Source organism: Rosa chinensis, chromosome 2, assembly GCF_002994745.2.
Source record: "Rosa chinensis cultivar Old Blush chromosome 2, RchiOBHm-V2, whole genome shotgun sequence".
NCBI classification, from domain to species: Eukaryota; Viridiplantae; Streptophyta; class Magnoliopsida; order Rosales; family Rosaceae; genus Rosa; species Rosa chinensis.
This window is the reverse complement of record NC_037089.1, coordinates 64,965,592-64,985,659: the sequence shown is the minus strand read 5'-3', so window position 1 is coordinate 64,985,659 and position 20,068 is coordinate 64,965,592. Positions and strand designations below refer to the sequence as shown.

Sequence of the window (20,068 nt, the reverse complement as noted above, 5' to 3'; positions counted from 1 at the left end):
ACTAATGTCTAATTTCAGAACACAAAACGGATCATCCCCAGTTTGCCTATTACGGATGGAATGGATTACCTCAAACGCCGTAATCACATTATCATGGATGCATCTGCCTGGAACAAACGCACTTTGAAAGTTTGAAATAACTTCTGGCAGAAGAGATTTCATTCGGTTCACCAAGGTCTTCGAAATTAGCTTGTATAACACATTACACAAGCTAATTGGATGAAAATCTGTTACCAACTTAGGATTATCCCCTTTGGGGATCAGAGCCAGAAGTGTGTGATTTAATCCCGAGATTTCAGCCCCTTCATTTAGGACCTTCAAACAAACCCTGCAAATATCATCCCCAATGACCTCCCAGTATGTTTGATAAAACCGAGCCGAGTAACCGTCTTCACCAGGGGACTTATCTGGCCCCATATGCTTCAGAGCAGTTTCGATTTCCATTCTGGTAAAAGGCATGGACAGTTTTTGATTCATTTCCTCTGTGACTTTGTGGGGGACTGCATCTAACACCAACTCCATATGATTGCAACCTTCAGAAGTGAACAAAGTTGAGAAATAATTAAGGAAAGCCTGTTGAATGCCCTCCTCCGAACTCTGCCAGTTACCATTAGTGTATGTGATGCCCTGTACACGATTCTTCCTTCCCCTTGTCTTAGTGAAACCATGGAAAAACTTAGTATTGCAGTCCCCTTCCCGTAACCAATTAATTCGAGATCGCTCTTTCCAAATAGACTCCTCAAGTTCCAAAAATTTATTCAGCTCTCCTGTTACCTCCTTTCGTCTCCTTTGTACTTCTTCTTCCAGATTGTCAAACGGCCATTTGGATAACTCTGCTTTCCGTTGCTTAATCTTTCTCGGGATATGGCCAAATGTGTCCGCGTTCCACCTTTGCAGAGCACTTGACACATTATTCAGATTGGCCTTAACAGCCACAAGATCATCACAACTCACCCAATTATCACTGACAATTTTCTTGCAAGCCTGATCTTTTGCCCAAAAAGCTTCAAATTGAAACCTGCGTTTGGAGTTTCCCCTTCTTGATCTACCCCAGCGTAAACCATCAGTCAGTAACAAGAGAGGAATATGATCTGAAACCCCTGCATCCACATGAATCTCCTTGAAGAAAGGAAATAAATATGCTGCTTCCTGATTTATAAAACATCTATCCAGCCTCTCAAGCAAAGAGCCACGTTTCCAAGTGAAGAGTGGACCTGAGAACTCTACCTCCTGTAACCCACAAACATTAACAGCATCCCTAAACCTCTGCATTTGTCCCTCGGACCTCTCACTCCCCCCATTCTTCTCGGAAGAGCTAAGTAACTCATTAAAATCTCCTAATATAATCCACGGGCCACTTACCGTTGCCGCAATACGCCGTAGTAGCTCCCAAGAAAATTGTCGAAGCTGGGTCTCTGGATTCCCATAAAAACCAGTGACACGCAATGTTTCTCCCTCCCGAAGAATCTCAACATCTATATGCCCTTGAGAAGATCCCAGAGGTCTAACAATCAGATGCTTTTTCCAACACAAAGTCAATCCTCCACTACTACGCCTAGTCTTTCCAACTACACTACATCCCCCAAAACCTAGATTAAAACAAATATTCACCATCTCCAGTTTATTCTTCTTGGTTTGCATCAAGAAAACCAAATCAGGGTCTTTTGCCCGAAGAAAATCCTTCAAGGCACGGAAAGTGTGCGGGTTCCCCAATCCCCGCACATTTCAACTGACACCTATCATTGCTCGTGATGGGCCCAAGAACCTGAGCCCATCACGGTTTGATTGTTACCTGGAACATTGCTGGTAGCAGTGATACAAGCAGAGACTTGATTTCTGGGGTGGTTGTGACCCCGTCCAACAGGAAAGCCCCGCCGACCAATCGTGCTTCCTTTAATACCGGCGTTGTCTTCCGAGTCCTTCTATTTCTTTGGAGACTCCTTTCTTGCCCGGACACCAGGATTAAAATCACCACTTTCTGCCGCTTTCTTTCCATTTTTATTTTCTCCACTTCCTCCTCTACCCCCACCACGGCTGCCACGACAACCATTGCGATTTCCCCTGCCTCTAACACCTTTTCCTTTACTCGGGTCACCCCCACTGAATTATTTTCTCCAGATCTGAAGGTATCCCCTTTTTGTTCTTTTTCGCTGCTGCAGGATAGAAGAGAATCGAAATTAGGGATTGAAAGTCGATCCCCAAAGGAAAAGACCTTGGGTCCACTAACTGGGTCACCGGTAGGACTGGTAGAATGGGCCTGACTCAGTCGATTTTGGCTCACATGTGTTTGACCCAACATTGGTTTGACTTCACGTGCCGCATTAACTTTTGAAGAGTTTTCCTTCCCTCCAAGACCAGCAAAATCTCTGTCCAAACCGGTGTTTCTGTCTAAGAGGCTCCTGGCATTTCGCTCTGTCAACCTCAGGATCTCCTCCGGAATGTCGTCTTGAGATACTCTCGTTATTGAATGCACTAACAAATGAGCATCCCCGTCAACGTTCAAAAGCCGCCGGCGCTTGGTTGGAGGATCCTCCATGGAGTCCGCTCCATTTTTGTCCACTTCCATCTCCATCAAGGTATCCCCGTCCCTCCGTCTCAAACTCCCTTCGAGGCCTTACAACACCGGATACATCAAGTCCAGGAACAGTCATAGACCAAGACTTTGGCTTAGGAAATAGGCCGAATCGTTGCCCCTGTAATTGTCCATCCGGGTTGATCGAGTAAACGTCCTTGGAAATTGTTCTCCATCTTCCAAATCTCTCCTGTGTGATTATGCCCTCCTTGTGCAGATCACACTCTGAACTAACATGGTTTAATCTCCCACAAAAGAGGCAAAAATACGGCAAGTGTTCATATTCCAACTGGAACTTCTCTGGTAATAAACCTGTTGCTAACGAAATTCTAACCCACCTCTGTAATGGTTTGGACACCTCTAAGCCGACACGTACACGGAGAAATCTACCACTTCCGTCTTCTCCAACACCTCCACCCACCGGATAAAAGGTCCCCAGTTGTCTCCCTATACGTTCAGCCATTCTGGGAGTTAAGAATGCCGGTTTGATGCCTCTGACTCGAATCCAGAATGCTTGTGATTCTAATGGGATGGACGCAGGATCAACCATCCCATCAGACGCCGAAAGTAGTAGCAAGGCATTGTCGAAAGTCCAGGGGCTTCCTTTCAACACCCTTTCCCGATCAGCAGATGATCCAAAGGAGAACATAATACGATCAGAGTCGTTCCATTGGAAGATAGACACCTCATTCCACAAAGCCCATAGTCGCTTCATTGTACTCCTCAAAGCCTGAAAACAGAAAGTTTTGTTCGTCAAAAGTTTACCAACCAGCCAAAACTTGCGATCCAAAATCTCCTTTAGGTCTGTAATCTGGACAATGTTTAGTTCTTCTTCATCTTGAATGGCCATTCGCTTTGTCAGATCCACAATCACGTCCTCCATCTTACACATCCACGTGGTACACACACACCAAAACCAACAGCCCCACTTCACTCCTATGAGCCACCACCACATACGCTCCGTACTTAGCTATCCCAGAAGAGAGAGACGATGGACCTGAAGACCACCACTTTTGTGGTAATTTAACTTTTTTCTTTTTTCATGCGTGCTCTGGAGACCCACTGATTACCGAGACTTGCCTTGGAAATTACTATAGGCGTGCATTGAATAAACTCATACCGAGAACCACGATGAGTTTAGCAAGAGAAAAATGTTGAGTGGAGCATCTCATGCCAAGTAGTAGCAGCATCGGACACTGAGCAGGCGTGCATTGGAGAGCCCAAGGAATAATAAAATAAATTAATAAGTTGTGGACCAAAGTATCGTCGCTGATCGTTACCTCAACCGGAAACCAGGAATTCCGGTGGCATCACCAAAGCATCTCAACTTCAGACCGCTCTGTTGTTTCATTTGGGAACAATGCAGCTCCGCAAGGAAATCGACAGGACTGCAGGTCTCGGTGAGCCGACGAGAAAAGCAGGAAAACGACGACCCGCAGACCAAACAACAGCAACTGGTTTTCTCCTATCGCAAGCTTCCTAGCACAGACTACTCCTGGGGCAAGTCTTCTAGAGCAAACCTCTTGAACAAACTAAACGTTTAGAAAAGGATCTCAACAACCGGTCACCAGATAAACAGAAACCTTCGTGAAAAAGCGAAGGAAAGCCAACTAGCGGCCAACAAGAGATCCACAACTGCCTTTCCCAAACTCAAGATAGAGGGGACGTGATAATTGCCAGCAAACTCGACCCTTACTCAAGAGAGAACTGAAATTATGTAAACTATTCAAGTATATCCAATGCATAAGCAGAGGGGTACTTCCTCATCACTCATATTATCTTAACTTTTTTTTTTATTGTTCAATCACACGGTGTTCTCAAAAGCTTCCTAGGCTCAGAGACTAATCCGTATTCGGGGGGATCTTGTCAGAAGGCTTCCTCCCCCCTGGCCACCAAGAATATATTGAGATTTAACTCCAATAAGCGTCGGCGGGATTCAAATCCGGGTATGGGAGTCCCACACCTGGAGGCTCTTTCCAACTCGACCACCTGTGGTGGTTATATTATCTTAACTTGATCACACAAATTGAACAGAGTTTATAAGCTTTTAACAGAGTAATAATGAGCTTCAATTTTTTGATAGACGTAAAACCATGTAATTCAAAAATTCTCCAGATAAATTTAAATCTACCAAATCATAAAAGCAAGAAATCAAAAATCCAGACTTTTGTTTAAAATGAAATCATTGAAATCAAAACATAAAAAACAATCGAGACACATAAAAATCTAATATTGCAGTGAAAACAACATAATTACACCAACTTGCATATTAACAAGTACTATATAAAAATATGAACCCGATCTGCCGTCATTTCGACATTGAACAAAATGGTCAACCCTCTATACGCCTATACATCTCTAGGGGGAGCTAAACCACGAGGAGATACATTTTTTGAAATTTTTACATTAGTTTATGTAGCTCATACCCACGAGGGTGTGAGAGTTGACAGCTCGAATAAGTTGTGTATGAGTGGTTAAGCGCATATTAGTTTTTATGTGTATTTAGGGTTCATGGTTGACAACATAGACCGAGACCCAAACGACAATGAAAATAGTCGAAATTTTGACTGTAACTATTTCTTCTTGTCGTGATAACATCCAACGGTCGAATTTGATAAATTCTAATTCCTCCACCTTGTCGGTTATGGAAGATATATTTTTCCATATAACTAATAAACAAGTCAGACCATATTAGTAGGCATATGAAGATTTTGTGCGATCCTTATAATCGAACTTAGAAATCGATAAATTTGAGACTTCCCATGTACTTAAAGCGTATTAATAGGTACCATGTAAAAAAGTTAACCTGATCCGCCGTCATTTCGACATCGAACAAAGCGGTCAACCCTCTGCATGCTTATACATCCCTAAGGGGAGCTGCATCACAATGAGATAAATTTCTCGAAATTTTTAGATTAGTTTATGTAGCTCATAACCAAGAGGGTGTGAGAGCTAACAGATCGAAAAAATAAGTTGTGTATGAGGGGTTACGTGCATAAAACTATGTGTATTTAAGATTTAAGGTTGACCACGTAAATCGAAACCCAAACGAAGACAAAAATTGTTGAAATTTTGACCATAACTATATATCTTCTTTTCAAGATAACATCCAACGGCCAATTTTGATAAATTATATTTCCTTCACTATGTTGATCTTGGAATGTATAGTTTTGCAATACAACTAATAAACAAGTTAGACCACATTACTAAGCATATAAGGATTTTGTGCGATCTAAAAATTTGTTACTAAAAATTGATAAATTTGAGAGTACCTATCTATTTATAACGTAATAGTAGGTAGTTGTAAAAAAAAAAATTAACCCGATGCGCCGTCAATTCAACATCAAACAAAGCGGTCAACTCTTTATACACTTATACTTCCCTAAAGGGAGCTATACCAGGAGGAGATAAACTTCTAGAAACTTTCACATTAGTTTATACAGGCAATACCCATGAGAGTGTGAGAGTTGACATATCAAAAAAATAAATTGCGAATGACCGGTTATAAACATGTTAGTTTTATGTGCTATTTAGGGTTTAGAGTTGACCTAGTAGATCGACACCCAAATAACGACGAAAATAGCTGAAATTTTGACCATAACCGTATCTTCTTATCATGATAATATCCAATGGCCAATTTTAATAAATTTCCTCCACCATGTTGCTCTTAGGAGGTATAATTTTGTGATACACCTAATAAACAAGTTATATACTTATATACTTATATTTCCCTAAGGAGAGCTATGCCAGGAGGAGATAAACAATCTAATATATACTTATATTTATATACTCTTTATAAAGAGGTCAACTCTTTATATACTTATATTTCCCTAAGGAGAGCTATGCCAGGAGGAGATAAACTTGCAAAAGTTTTTACATTAATTTATATAGCTCATATCCACGAGAGTGTGAGAGTTGACAGATGAAAAAAATAAATTGAATAAGTTAACCGGCTATGAGCATATTAGTTTTATGTGGTATTTAGGGTTCATAATCGATCCAGTAGATCGAGATGCAAATGACGACGAAAATAGCTGAAATTTTGACCATAGCCATATCTTCTTATCATGATAACATCCAACGGCTAATTTTGATAAATTATGTTTTCTCCACCATGTTGCTCTTGGAAGGTATAATTTTGTAATACACCTAAGAAACAAGACCCCATTACTAGGCATATAAGGACTCTGTGCAATCTAAAAATTCGTAACTGGAAATTGGTAAATTTGAGATTACCCGTCTATTTATAGTGTATTAATAGGTACTGTGTAAAAAAATTAACCCGATTCGCCGTCATTTCGACATCAAACAAAACGGTCAACTTTTTATACACTTACACTTCCCTAAGGGCAGCTATATCATGAGGAGGTAAACTTTCAGAAATATTTACATTAGTTTATATAGCCCATACCCATGAGAGTGTTAGAGCTGACAGATCAAAAAAAAAAAAATTGTGAAGGACCGGTTATGAGCATATTAGTTTTATGTGGTATTTAAAGTTTAGAGTTGACCCAATAGATTGAAACCCAAACGATAATGAAAATAGCTGAAATTTTCACCATATCCATATCTTCTTATCATGATAACATCCAACGGCCAATTTTGATAAATCATATTTCCTCCACCATGTGGCTCTTGGAAGGTAATTAGTACATCTAAGAAACAAGTTAGACCACATTACTAGGCATATAAGGATTTTGTGCAATCTAAAAAATTATAACTGGAAATTGGTAAATTTGAGATTACACGTCTATTTATAGTGTATTAATAGGTACTGTGTAAAAGAATTAACCCGATCCGTCGTCAATTCGACATCAAACAAAGAGGTAAACTCTTTATACACTTATACTTCCCTAAGGAGAGCTATACTAGGACGAGATAAACTTCTAGAAATCTTTACACTAGTTTATATATCCCATACCAACAACAGTGTGAGAGCTAACAAATCGGAAAAAAAAATTGCGAAGGACCGATTATGAGCATATTAGTTTTATGTAGTATTTAGGATTTAGAGTTGATCTAGCAGATCGAGACTTAAGATGACGAAAATAGCTGAAATTTTGACCATAACCATATCTTCTTATCATGATAACATCCAACGGTTGATTTTGATAAATTCTATTTCCTCCACCTTATTGCTCATGGAACATATACTTTTGGATATAACTAAAAAATATTTATATATTAGATTGCTTAAAAGGTTCACGATTTATTATGTAATCTAGGTAATTATATAATTTATATTAGATGTTTGAATTTTTTTTTTTTTTCCAAATTAACCTTTCACTGCGTTGTCACTTTTGAAAGTCCACATATTCCTATATATAATGAACAAGTTATACAACACTAATAGGCGCACATTGATCTCACTTTCTGAAAACCAAATCAAAATTGATAAATTTCTTTTTCGACCTTATAGATGTATACACCAAGTAGTTACACACGTCATGTGAAATTATTGGCATGGTAGTTGGTGAATACGACATCAATCAACCTAATAGTTATAAGGGGAAATTACTGGTCACTCCTTGTATTTTTAGGGCGTCGACAGTTCAGTCCCTGCTATTCTAATTTCAACAAGTTACTCCTCAAACATTCAAATCTCACACAATTTGTTCCAAAATGACTATTTTGCCCCTCCCTTCCTCTTTTTATTTTTTATTTTTCTCTCCTCCCCCCCCCCTTTCTTCTAAAATTCATAATTAATTCATACGAACTCCGATATTTACGTTCCATACATGTACGAGATCATATCAATGAGCTCTACAACTTTTATGAGGAAAGTTTTTCTAAATTTTGTATGTATAAAAAGTCAATTTCCACGACCCCCCCTAAATAACATTCGTTTCGAAAATCCCCTTTCCTCTAAAACTCATAATTAATTCATACAAACTCCGATTTTTGCTTTCCATATATGCACAATATCGTATTGACGAGATCTACAACTTTCATGAAGAAAATTTTTCCAAATTTTGTATGTATAAAAAGTCAATTTTCACTACCCCCTAAATAACGTTCATTTCGAAAATTCCCTTTCTTCTAAAATTCATAATTAATTCATAAAAACTCTGATTTTTGCGTTCCATACATGCACGAGATCGTATCAATGAGATCTACAACTTTTATGAACGAAGTTTTTCCAAATTTTGTATGTATAAAAAGTCAATTTTCATGACCCCCCCTAAATAACGTTTGTTTCGAAAATAAAATCGATACAAAACCGAATTTCTCATACAACTACTTATGAAATAGTCTCAATATTCATAATTCAAATATTCGATATGTATTGGGTTGAAATGTGCATAGTGAGAGAGAGAGAGAGAGAGAGTGTGGGTGTTATTTAGGGGGCGGTCGTGAAAATTGACTGTTTATACATACAAAATTTGGAAAAACTTTCTTCATAAAAGTTGTAGAGTTCATCGATACGATCTCGTGCATATAAGGAACGCAAAAATCGGAGTTCATATGAATTAATTATGAATTTTAGAAGAAATGAGGGGAGAGGAGAGAAAACATAAATAAAAAGAGGGAGTGAGGGGCAAAATAGTCATTTTGGACCAAATTGTGTGAGATTTGAATGTCTGAGGAGTAACTTGTTGAAATTAGGATAGCATAGACTGAACTGTGGACGCCCTAAAAGTACAGGGAGTGACCAGTAATTTCCCCTAGTTATAAAACTAACTTTGGTTTGACTAAGTGGATTGAAGTCAAAACATCAATGAAATTGACTGATTTTCTTACAAAAAGCATAGTATATTGCACTCATCTCTTCTAGTGGTCAGTTTCTCCGTATCCATATGTCTCGATAGGGTCTCCCTTTGAGAAACCTAATATATATAGATATTGTTTTATAAACTTAATTACGGTTGACCAAATGGATTGAAGTCGAAGCTATGATTAAATTGGTTGAATTTGTTACCACATCCATAAAAAAATGTGATCCACTCATCCAACGGTCGGCTTTTCCAAATTAAGTTTTCATCCCGTTGTCACTTTTGAGAGTCCACATATGCTTATATTAATGAACACGTTATACAACACTAGCAGACACATTGATATTACTTTTTAGTAACTAGATTGATAAATTTCATTTTTGACGTCCTTTAAGATGTATCAACCGAATAATTACACATGTCGTTTGAAATTATTGGCATGGTTGTTGACGAATATGACATCAGTTAACGTAATACTTACAAAATTTAATAATAGGTCTCGGTTATCCTTAGAGGAATCTAATGTATAATTATAGTACTATTAATTTTTTTTTTGAATAATATAGTACTATTAGTTTATACTATTATTAAGAGAAGAGAGCTTGCTCTCCAAAACTGAAATTTTTTACCAATTTAACCTTTATATATAAAAAAACTATGAAATATAATTAATCAATAAGGATAATATGGTAAATTGTAAAATTAAAAATAAATTAAAAAAAGCAGAAAATATGATAGTTGTACGAAAAATTTTTCCACTACCTTTAACTTCTCTCCACACACATAGTGGGTGGGTCATGCTAGTTTATGATAAATGAGAGTCGATATGAAAATAAAATTGACTGAATTTATTACTGTAGACATAAAGTATTATAATTATTTCATCCAATGATCCGTGATTACGTTAATTACCCACCCAAAAGTCCAAAACCAATGTATAATCAAAATCACATACAGTGACAATCATATAACTATTAAAGTCTTAATGCTAGTGTTAAAAAAAGAAAAGAAAAAAGTGCTTGCTTATAGGAACGAATTGGAAGAGCAGTTCTAGTTTAACATTTCAATTTTCAACATCCCGCGTTCAGATGTTCACTTCCCACTTAATTTTGAACCTCCCTCCAAATCCCCCATTTTAGGTTAGCTATCAGATTCATTTCATTTCTCTTCCCATCACCACAGTCCTCCACTTGCTTGCCGATCTCCATCAGCCATGGCACATCGCTTTTATAATTTGGTCTGGGTTATGATTTCATCGCACTCCAATACCCTCTCCGCCCACTGCCTTTGCGTCTTCATGCAAAGCAAATTCGCTCAGCACGATTGGGTAATCATTCTCTCCATTTCAATTTGTAGGTAATGGGTAAAACCCAAATTGGGATCTCTTTATGTGTGTTGATTTTGGGGTTTCTTTTAGATCTGAGGATGAACACGCACCAACTTTTCAAGACGCGAGCCCAACACCTGCAGTCGTAGTGGAGTCATCAGGACTCAGAGCAAGGTCCAGAGGAAAATTTTTTGTTGAAATTTTGTTTTGTTTTATTAACTATAGTCTCCGTGATTAGTAGATTCAGAAGGATTATTCCTTTAATTTTTAAGCAAATCTAGTTGATGCTGATTTGCCTTTTGAGAATTGCTTAGCTTGGAATGTGGTTTGAGGTTATTGGTTCAGCTAGACCTTGGTGTATGATTTTGATGTGCTATGGTTTGACCCAAAGTGTTGATTGTTAGTTTGTGTCTAGAATTATGTGTCTAGAATTATAGGGGTTGTATGTATTTGGAATTTTGAGAATTGCATATCATTGACTGTCTTGAAATCTTCTCTTCTGCCTGCAGTGATTACGGGGTGAAAGGTTTGATCGATTTTGAGTCCTTGATCTTACTCTGAAGAAGAAGAAGAATCACCTAGACACTGAAGGTTTTGAGGTTAGTCACAGTCCAAGTTTGAGGCATATTTTTTTTTTCCTTTTCCTTTGCTGCTTTTTGTGGATGCATTCTTCTAAACCAAGCACCAATTCGGTGTGAATTGGATCCTTTTGCTGTAAATTCAGGATCTTTAAATACCTAATTCGGATATGGAAAGTGCTTGAGAATGCAAGACTGGACTTGTCTATGTTTTCTTACGACTATATTCTAGGTGACTGGTTTGAGGAAGAAGCCATCTTCACTGTTGTGACTGCAGGTGCTAAATAAGACAACTGGTACTTTCAGCAAATCTCCCTCCTGTTTCTTCAGTACTGCTTCTAAGGTTGCTTTGGAGTGTTAAACTTTCTTGGTGTTTTGATCGGTATTCCTTTTTGCCCAAATTTGCTTATTATGTCTGAAAATGGCCTGATCTTAAATAGCCTTTTTGTGGCTTGCACTTTTGCATTGATATTGATGTTAAGGTTTGTAATTTCTTGCAGAAAGCTACAAACCCATGTTTAGTTTATGACTTTGGAATTAGTTTGTATAGTATTTCCACTTTGAATATTGTTTTGACTGTGAATATTAACCGATAGCGCATTGTGATCATGGTCTAATTGCTTTAGTTGTAAAAACTTTGTCTTTGACAACTGATTTATGCAGAATAATTGAAATAAAACTGAATTGATTAATATATGTGCATATTCTTGTTATTGTTGATATAGATGGACACATTCTCATTTTATCAACATGCTATTTTCATACAGGTATTATCCTCATTAATATACGAACGAAACCACTTGTGATCTTACAAAACAAGCTTCGAGATACTGAAATATGAAGCTATGAACTTTGTTTAGTTTTCATTTTTCTGTTCCCATCCCTCTTCTCCTTACTCTATATGCATTTGGCAGGTGAGATTTGTATGCTCAGACCTGAGAGCTATGATTAGTTCAATTACAAAGATATCCACCTGCAAGTATGCAGTTGCAATTAAATGCCCCACACTTTGCAAGCATCCGTAAGCCTCTTCTCTATTTAGTGAATCTAATGGCTACTTTCAACCAACAGATTATTCCTATCAGAGAGACCGGTATGGCAGACCATTAATTGTAATGTACTTTCCCAAGGATTACAAGGAAACCCAAGTTGAGGATGAAGAATCTAAAATTAAGCATATGGTTATGGTCATAGACAGTGAATCTCATTCCAATGATGAATCTGACAAGTAACATTTTGTAAATTCAGAAAATTTTGAGAATGCTAATGATAGCCAACCTTATGTAATGTTGTATTCTTTTGCACCTTTCACAAGTTTATGAAAACCTAGTCATTGATTGTCCTTTTAACATTGTTGCCGTAATATTTCGAGATGGATATCATATCCTGAATTGATACTCGTAAATCAGAATGTTTATACCACATTTACTTAAAAGCAGCAAATATGCTTTTTTATAATTCCAGAAATGGTGAAAGGCGGGTTAGATAAACTACATGGCACCAATATTAGTGTTGGAACAGTCGGGAAAATGCCGGATCAAAGACATTGATCATCTGGAACACCATCACCATAACTAGATCCTTGACCTATAGTTATTATACATGTACATCCATGGTTGTTAAAGTCGCAATTCTTATTGGCAGAGTGATATTCACTTTGTTCCCGCTAAGCCAAGTACTCACTTATGACTTCACCTTGTCTATTAACTTCAATATCATAGTCAGTGAAAGCATCTCCTTGTGCTAGTTCTTCAGCAAGTTGGCTTTCCCTTTCTGAATCACGCTCTGATGCATTACTAGACTTTGAAAAACCTCCAACTTGACCATTTTGATTATCAAGCACTGACGCAAGAGAATTTGCAATGTCAATTGCAACATCAGATTGACCATTGTTGTTAGCATTGACTGCAGGAATTGCCTCAGATTGGTTCGCAGCGTCCGTGGGGTTTGGTGCCTGTCCCGAGAGCAGTTGACAGATTGCTTGGTCCATTGTCCCTCCACCCTGCAAAGCTAAGACTGTTGAACACAAAGTTGTAAACGTCAGAGTGAGCACGGTTTGACCTCACAAACATAAACCAAGTATACTAACATCTGTTTTATGTACCTAATGATTTGTCAAAGGCCATGCGTACAAAAGCTTCAACTGAAGCATCTACTGCTTGGCACTGTAGTTTACTTTTCCTTGATTCAAGGTGCTGCTGCAAGTAAATAAATTTAATAGTGTTCTTTCTCTAAATAAAATTCAAATAGTGTTCAAACAAAAATGTTCAAGTCACCTGTATGGAAGAATTGGTCAAATCCAATGCCTTCTCCACTGTCATTTCCTCATAGTGCTTCAGCAGCAAGCTCCTTTTCAAACCTGCAAAGTCAAGAAACTCTTGGGATGACTAACGACTATACAGGGCTGATGGAAACATATTGATTGCTCATCCCCAGTGCCCTTTTTGTATCTCGTTCTCTGAAGCCCATGATCATCACAAGAAAGAGAGATTCATCCAGCACCTGAAGCTGGAATCCACAACCAAAAATTCATCCAGCACCTGAAAATACATGTTAATTGGATTTCGTTGAAACTAATGGTTTCACTCAGAAAAGTGGGAGACATAGAATACTAGCATAGTGTGCATGATAAATTCTGTGGAAACTTGAAAGAGGACATCCTTTTTTTTTTTTTTTTTAAACAAAATTCGTGCACTTTGCATTTGTATGAAGAGAAGACTTGACTGTAAATTTAAGTACATTTTATAATTTTGGACCTCCATAATCCTATCTAAGAGAGGCAAACATTCAGTGCATGACATGGCCCTTGTCCTTTCCAATTACCTGGGTGAACTTCTCTTGTGCAGAAGTCAACACCGTCATTGACTTATCAACCTGACCACTGTGATACGCCGCCACCCCTTCCAGCAGCTCCAGTATCAAATATCTATAATGAGAATCAACAAAGTAAGTAGACCTGCGTAGTGTAGACAAACATTCAGATATGTAGTAGAAGTAGTCACAGTGCACACTCTGGATAACAACCTGCCTGAAGGAGTCTAACATGAGAAGAGTCCTTTCCATGAGCTCGTTCAAGACCCTCTCTGGCTTTCTCAAGGCGAATTCCTGCCACTGAGAGCTAGTGTATGTCTCTAAGCATGAAATAACACAAAACCATATCGATTTGCAGTATAGAAGGATTATCGACCAGCTGAAAGCAAACAATACATGGCGAATGTTATACACTCATATTGAAACCAATCTAACAAAGTGAAAGGCAGATTGATATAGTTTAACTGTCAAAGTTACACCCACATGTACTTCATAGTAATACAATGTCTTCAATAAAGTAACTCACTCACCTTAATAACCGATGGATCGCAGAGAGAGAAAGCCTCCTCCTCCTACAAGAATGAAAAAAAGGAAGAAAATACAAACCATAGAGTTTAGGAGACATAAGCTGCTGTAACAAGCATGGACAAGCCAAGTAACTTGCAAATTTCATATGAACGAAACTATCAGTTGCAAAAAGGCACCAGTAACAAACCTCCTCCATGCTGAGCACTTCCATTGCATCTTGGTAATTTTGTGCTTTAATCAGTTGCTTTGCATTGGTATGTAACATCAGGCTCATCATGATTGCCCTGTCAAACAACATTTCAAATCTTACTTCAAACTCAAAATGGAATTGTATCCCCTTAATTTCTCATAGAAGGATCTAACTTGAGAACAGAAATTACTGAACCCTGATTAAATCTTACCGCTGATCAGTCTCTGATCCCATTTGTACTTTCTTCTCACTCTGATTTCCAAGTACTGAAATCTTCAATTGGCAATGAACCATCAGCATGTCTCTTCGACAGCGCAGCTGGAGCAGCCCTATAAATTTACAGATACACAGCCTGGTCAAAACCAAAACACAGACATTTACTAAAACGAAACACACTAAACAAAACACACAGGTCTGAAAGATAACTTTTCTTTTGAAACTTTTTTAAAGCTCATAGATAATTATAAGTGTTATAGATAAAACTCACACTTTTTCTGACTACCAAAAACACTATACAACCCAGAATAGAGTGTTTATTAGATAAACAGCCACCAGAATCATACAAAAACACACTCATATGCAATGAAACCGATTCTACCACCAAGCCAACTAACATAACCAAAGTTTTCATAAAGCTAGATTTTTTCATCAAAATCAAACAAAGGCATGAACAACACAACCAAATTTGAATCAAATCCATGGCATAAACTATTATATTCGATATGAAAATTGTAGAATCTAATACGACAAGGCGTTATATCAAAATACGATATCAATTCAAGGAACTTGTAATGTAATACTTAACATCGAGACTAAACCAGAATCTCATCATTAAGCATAATGTCTATACTATTTTCATAATTAATCGAATGCATATTCCCATATCAGAAATCAAACCACTCCATGCTCAATCCCAAAATTGGCAGATGCAATTTCACATTTCCTCCATATACTAAACGACTAACAACAACAAATCGGAGCAGAGATATTACCTGAAACTGGTCACAAAACCTGAGTCTACTCCTTCCTTCTGGTAGCCAATACTTCAAAGGATTTGCCTTATTTTGCCCTATTTCGATAATCTGAAACTCGCAATCTTCTCGATAAAATGAGATATCCTTTGCAGATTGGTGTTTTGTAGAGATGAAGGATGACGGAGAAGGGTATTTAGTCTTGGAATCTTATCTCCTCCTCGATGCAGCTGCCTCTCCCCTTCTCCCCTAAAGGCCCTGCGGTAACTTCTTACTTTGCAGTTTCATCTTCCCTGTCCTATGTGAGTTGACGCGGTCAAACTAACGGAAGTCTTCACGGCATCTGTTTGTCTACAATGTAGTTGGTTCATTGCAGACAAGGCCACACCTGCACTGAAAGTGAATATTATATATGGTATACACTGCACCCAATACCCCACTCCTTTATCGATCTATACATACCCTTTGCATTTCTCCACTCTTCAGGCAACTTTCACCAGAGATTATCCTCACAGGTATTTTGTAAAAGCACGTACTATTAGCTTTTTTCACTTATATTTTGAATTATTATACCATTTGTTCTTCATTTCTAATGTACTCGTGTGCAATGGGCCGGGTGGTCTTAGCTATTTTGGTTTTAAATAAACAATTGCAATGTCAGTGTTTGAAGAAAAGGTTTTGGTGTTGTTAAATGCTTTTACTGAAGTTCTCCAACATTTGGTCTTGAAAGCCTTGAGATTCTTTGGTGGATCTTGAGTGCTAGCTCCTTGAAATCAAGAAAAGAAGTGGGTACCAGGTAAGGGCTTTAAGCAAGAAATGTCTGATGTTAAAGACGATCAGATCAGGAAAGAACTGAAAGATAACACTAGGGTTTAGTTGGGTGTAATTGGCTAGGGAAAATGTCTAAGCAAAGTATCAAGAAAAAAATATCGTTAACCCTAACTAAGAATATATTGTGATCCATATTTTTTTTTTAAAAATTAACAAAGGATTAGGCGATATCAGCCCCTCGTTAGCGGTCATTGAGCAAGTCGCCTACCCTCCTCATAAGAGGAGAGGACCATTACACCCGGGAACCTACCGCCCGTCACTCCATTTAAATTTATTTAAAAAGAAAAAGAAAATACAATAAAGGGAGAGGGGGACCAGACCAAAACCTCTCCTGAAAAAGAAGAATACAATGACCCAAGATTTGAGGTGAAGAAACTCAATTGAAAACTATAAAGGCCTCCCAAAAAGAAAAACCTAAAAGCAACTGATCTTCTCCAGCCAAAAATATAGCAGCAAAAGAGTAACATAACCAGAGCACACAAGCACCAACTACATGGGTGCAGAAAGAAAATCCAACAGTAGCCAACATTGATGACCCAATTGCATGAAATGAACTTATCATTACTTGCAATGGCGGAGCTAGAATTTTAAAAACGGGTGGACTAAAAAAAAATATTTTCTTAAAAGTTTGCTAATGCTTTCAGATTTTTCTTTTCTTTTCTTAAGTTTTACAAGTAATATGTTTTATTTTTTTCTTAAATTAAACTACATTATATATTAAATACATATTAAATAATTAAATAGCTAAATGACCCAAAAAATCAACATTATAACTTGTGATAGAAATTCGATAACAAAAGTTTAAGAAAAAAGAACACACCTACTCAAATTGAATGATCCAGCTCCTCTAAAGTGAGGAGTTTATAAATTTACTTTAATTTCTTAAAATTTTGACACTTCATGTGATCTAAGGGTCCTAATAGTTAACACCTCACTATACCACCAATTTTTAGAATTTTAGTTTAAACACCAATAACTTTCTATTAACTGCAAAAAAAAGACAAGGATTTGACGTCATCTTATGCTTCAATTCTTTCTCTGTGCTGAAATATTGCATTTGCTTTTTCTGTGTGCTTCCATGGTTGAAGAAAAATCTATACAAAATTATTGATGTGTGAGTCTTAACGATATACACAATTATGAATTCATAATTATAGAAACAATTGAGGTAGGCAATGCAAAGTGCAGATTACTGCAAACCAAGGATTTCACTTTAGCGAGAGGCTTCATAAATCTTTTGTTATTGATAGAAGTGGTTTGTCACAACTTTGAAAAATTAATTTGAGGGTTTAAAGTTTTCTTATTGGGATTTGAAACATATGCAATTACATAATTAAAGATTTTCTTTCACTACCCACGGACATGTTTCCATAGAACCACAGAGAAGCAGCAAATGTAGGTCTAAAGAAAATAATTTTCTTTCCCAAAAAATCTCGTAGAATCCCTAATTTTTTTGTACACATGCGACTAAAAGAAAAGAATGTTTTTTTTTCCCAAAAAAATCTAGTAAAATCCCTAAAAACAAAAAAACAAAACATTTTCGTACACATGCAAAGCATGTGATTGCAGACTAATGTATGACTAAAACAAGAAAAGAAACATCATATGGGCTAAGTTTAGAAATTTGAGGTGGGCTAATTTTTAATATTTAATCTGTTAAACCATAATTAAGCTACAAATTTATGCTTTTTCAAAATCTGGGGTGGGTTGTAGCCCAACGGAGCCCGTGTGTAGCTACGTCTTTGATTACTTGTTTTTTTTTTGAAAGAAAAGATATTTTATTACTAAATACGATAATGATCGTACATGAGGGCATCCAGTACAAACTCTGGAGCATGACCAAACCAATCAAGATGGATGTTTGAATCAAAACTATAACTAGCTAGGCGATGAGCAACTCTGTTAGCCTGCCTAGGAGTAAAACCAACTGTAATATCTCCCACTACACCTACAAGGCCTTTGATGTCATGAATCAAAGCACCTAGCTCAGACAAATCCTCAGTCGAAGAATTAATTAATGGCCTGAACTGCCACTAAACAATCAGTTTCCACGACCACCTTCGTGACATTCATAGCGTGGAGGAAGTCTAACCCATACTTCAAGGCTAAGAGTTCAACGTGTAATGGAGAGAGCACAGACTCAGCTCTGTAGGAAAAGGAAGCAATAAAATCCCCTTGATCATTCCTGAGAACTCCCCCTGTACCTCCATACTGAATCGACGATAGGAACGCACCATCAAAATTCAGTTTTAAGGTACCAGTCGCTGGAGGAAACCATTGTGTTTAACCCGTAGGTCCTCGTCGATCAGGAGATGCAGTAGCCTGATTGACCTAGGAATACTCCTCAAACCATGCTATAGAAGAGGCCACGATGCTAGGACCAGTCATAGAGCAATCTCTCCATAACTTGTCATTCCTATTCTTCCAAATATTCCAAAGCAACACAAGCAATTTATCAAAGCAACCTGATGACAGCGAGTTAACCCATTCTAAAAACCAATCATTCCAAGATAATGAGGAAACCAGAATGATAAAGGGAGGAGCTCCCACTATCTCTCTAGCCAAACTACATTGGCAGAACAGGTGTTCCACCGTCTCCACACCACTAGAGCAAACAACACACTGTAAGTCCCCATTATAACCCTTCAAAGATAAGGCAGCACGGGTAGGCAGGAGATTATGGACTGCTCTCCACCCAAAAATAGCCACCTTACTAGGGACTTTAGCCTTCCACAAGGCTCTCCAAACCGGGCCATAAGGATCCCCATTAGAAGGAGAGACAAACACATTGCCAATAGAGAAGTCTCGTGCTATTGTATAAGCTGATTTCACAGAAAAGAAACCCTTCTTGTGAAGCTTCCATGCAACTCGGTCTTGTCCATATCGACGACTAAGAGGGATAGAAAGAACCTGGTGAGCCACCTGTGATTCAAAACAATTATGGACAGCAGCCGCATCCCAGGTCAAAGTGTCCGGGTTGATCAAGTCAGCAACCTTTTCAAAGATGGTATCCAACGGTTTAACCACAGAGTGATGGGGAACAGAAGGGATCCAATCATGATCCCAAATACTAACAGAAACACCAGTCCCAATCCTCCAAGATAAACCAGCTTGCAACACCGGTCGAGCTTCCATAATGCTTCTCCAAGAAAACGGTGGCCTCTCACCCATGTCAGCCGTAAGGAAAGAACCATAAGGATAATACACATCTTTATAAACTTGAGCCACAAGAGAATTTGGATTAGTAAGGAGTCTCCAGCCTTGTTTTGCAAGCATCGCAAGATTGTGAGCTTGCAAATATTTAAAGCCCATACCTCCTTGTTCTTTTGGGAGACACATTCTCTCTCAAGACCGCCAATGAATTCGACGTCGGTCATCAGAACTTCCCCAAAAAAATTGACAACAAAGTTGCTGAAGATCATCACATAGAGATTTGGGTAGAGCATAACAGTTCATAACGTAATTAGGCAGAGTTTGAGCTACCACCTTAATAAGTAACTCTTTACCTCCAATACTGAGAATTGTAGACCTCCAACTGACAAGTTTC

The 20,068-nt window shown here is 37.9% G+C and overlaps 1 long non-coding RNA gene and 1 pseudogene across 1 annotated transcript; one reads left to right on the top strand and one right to left on the bottom strand.

The window, feature by feature from the left end:
* Nucleotides 1-10,304: 10,304 nt before the first annotated feature.
* Nucleotides 10,305-11,946, top strand: LOC112186495. The gene is made up of 4 exons (XR_005805261.1): nucleotides 10,305-10,612; nucleotides 10,703-10,786; nucleotides 11,122-11,211; nucleotides 11,337-11,946. It is a non-coding gene; the product is annotated as an uncharacterized LOC112186495 (long non-coding RNA).
* Nucleotides 11,947-12,555: 609 nt separating this feature from the next.
* Nucleotides 12,556-19,833, bottom strand: LOC112184772 (annotated as a pseudogene).
* Nucleotides 19,834-20,068: the final 235 nt, after the last annotated feature.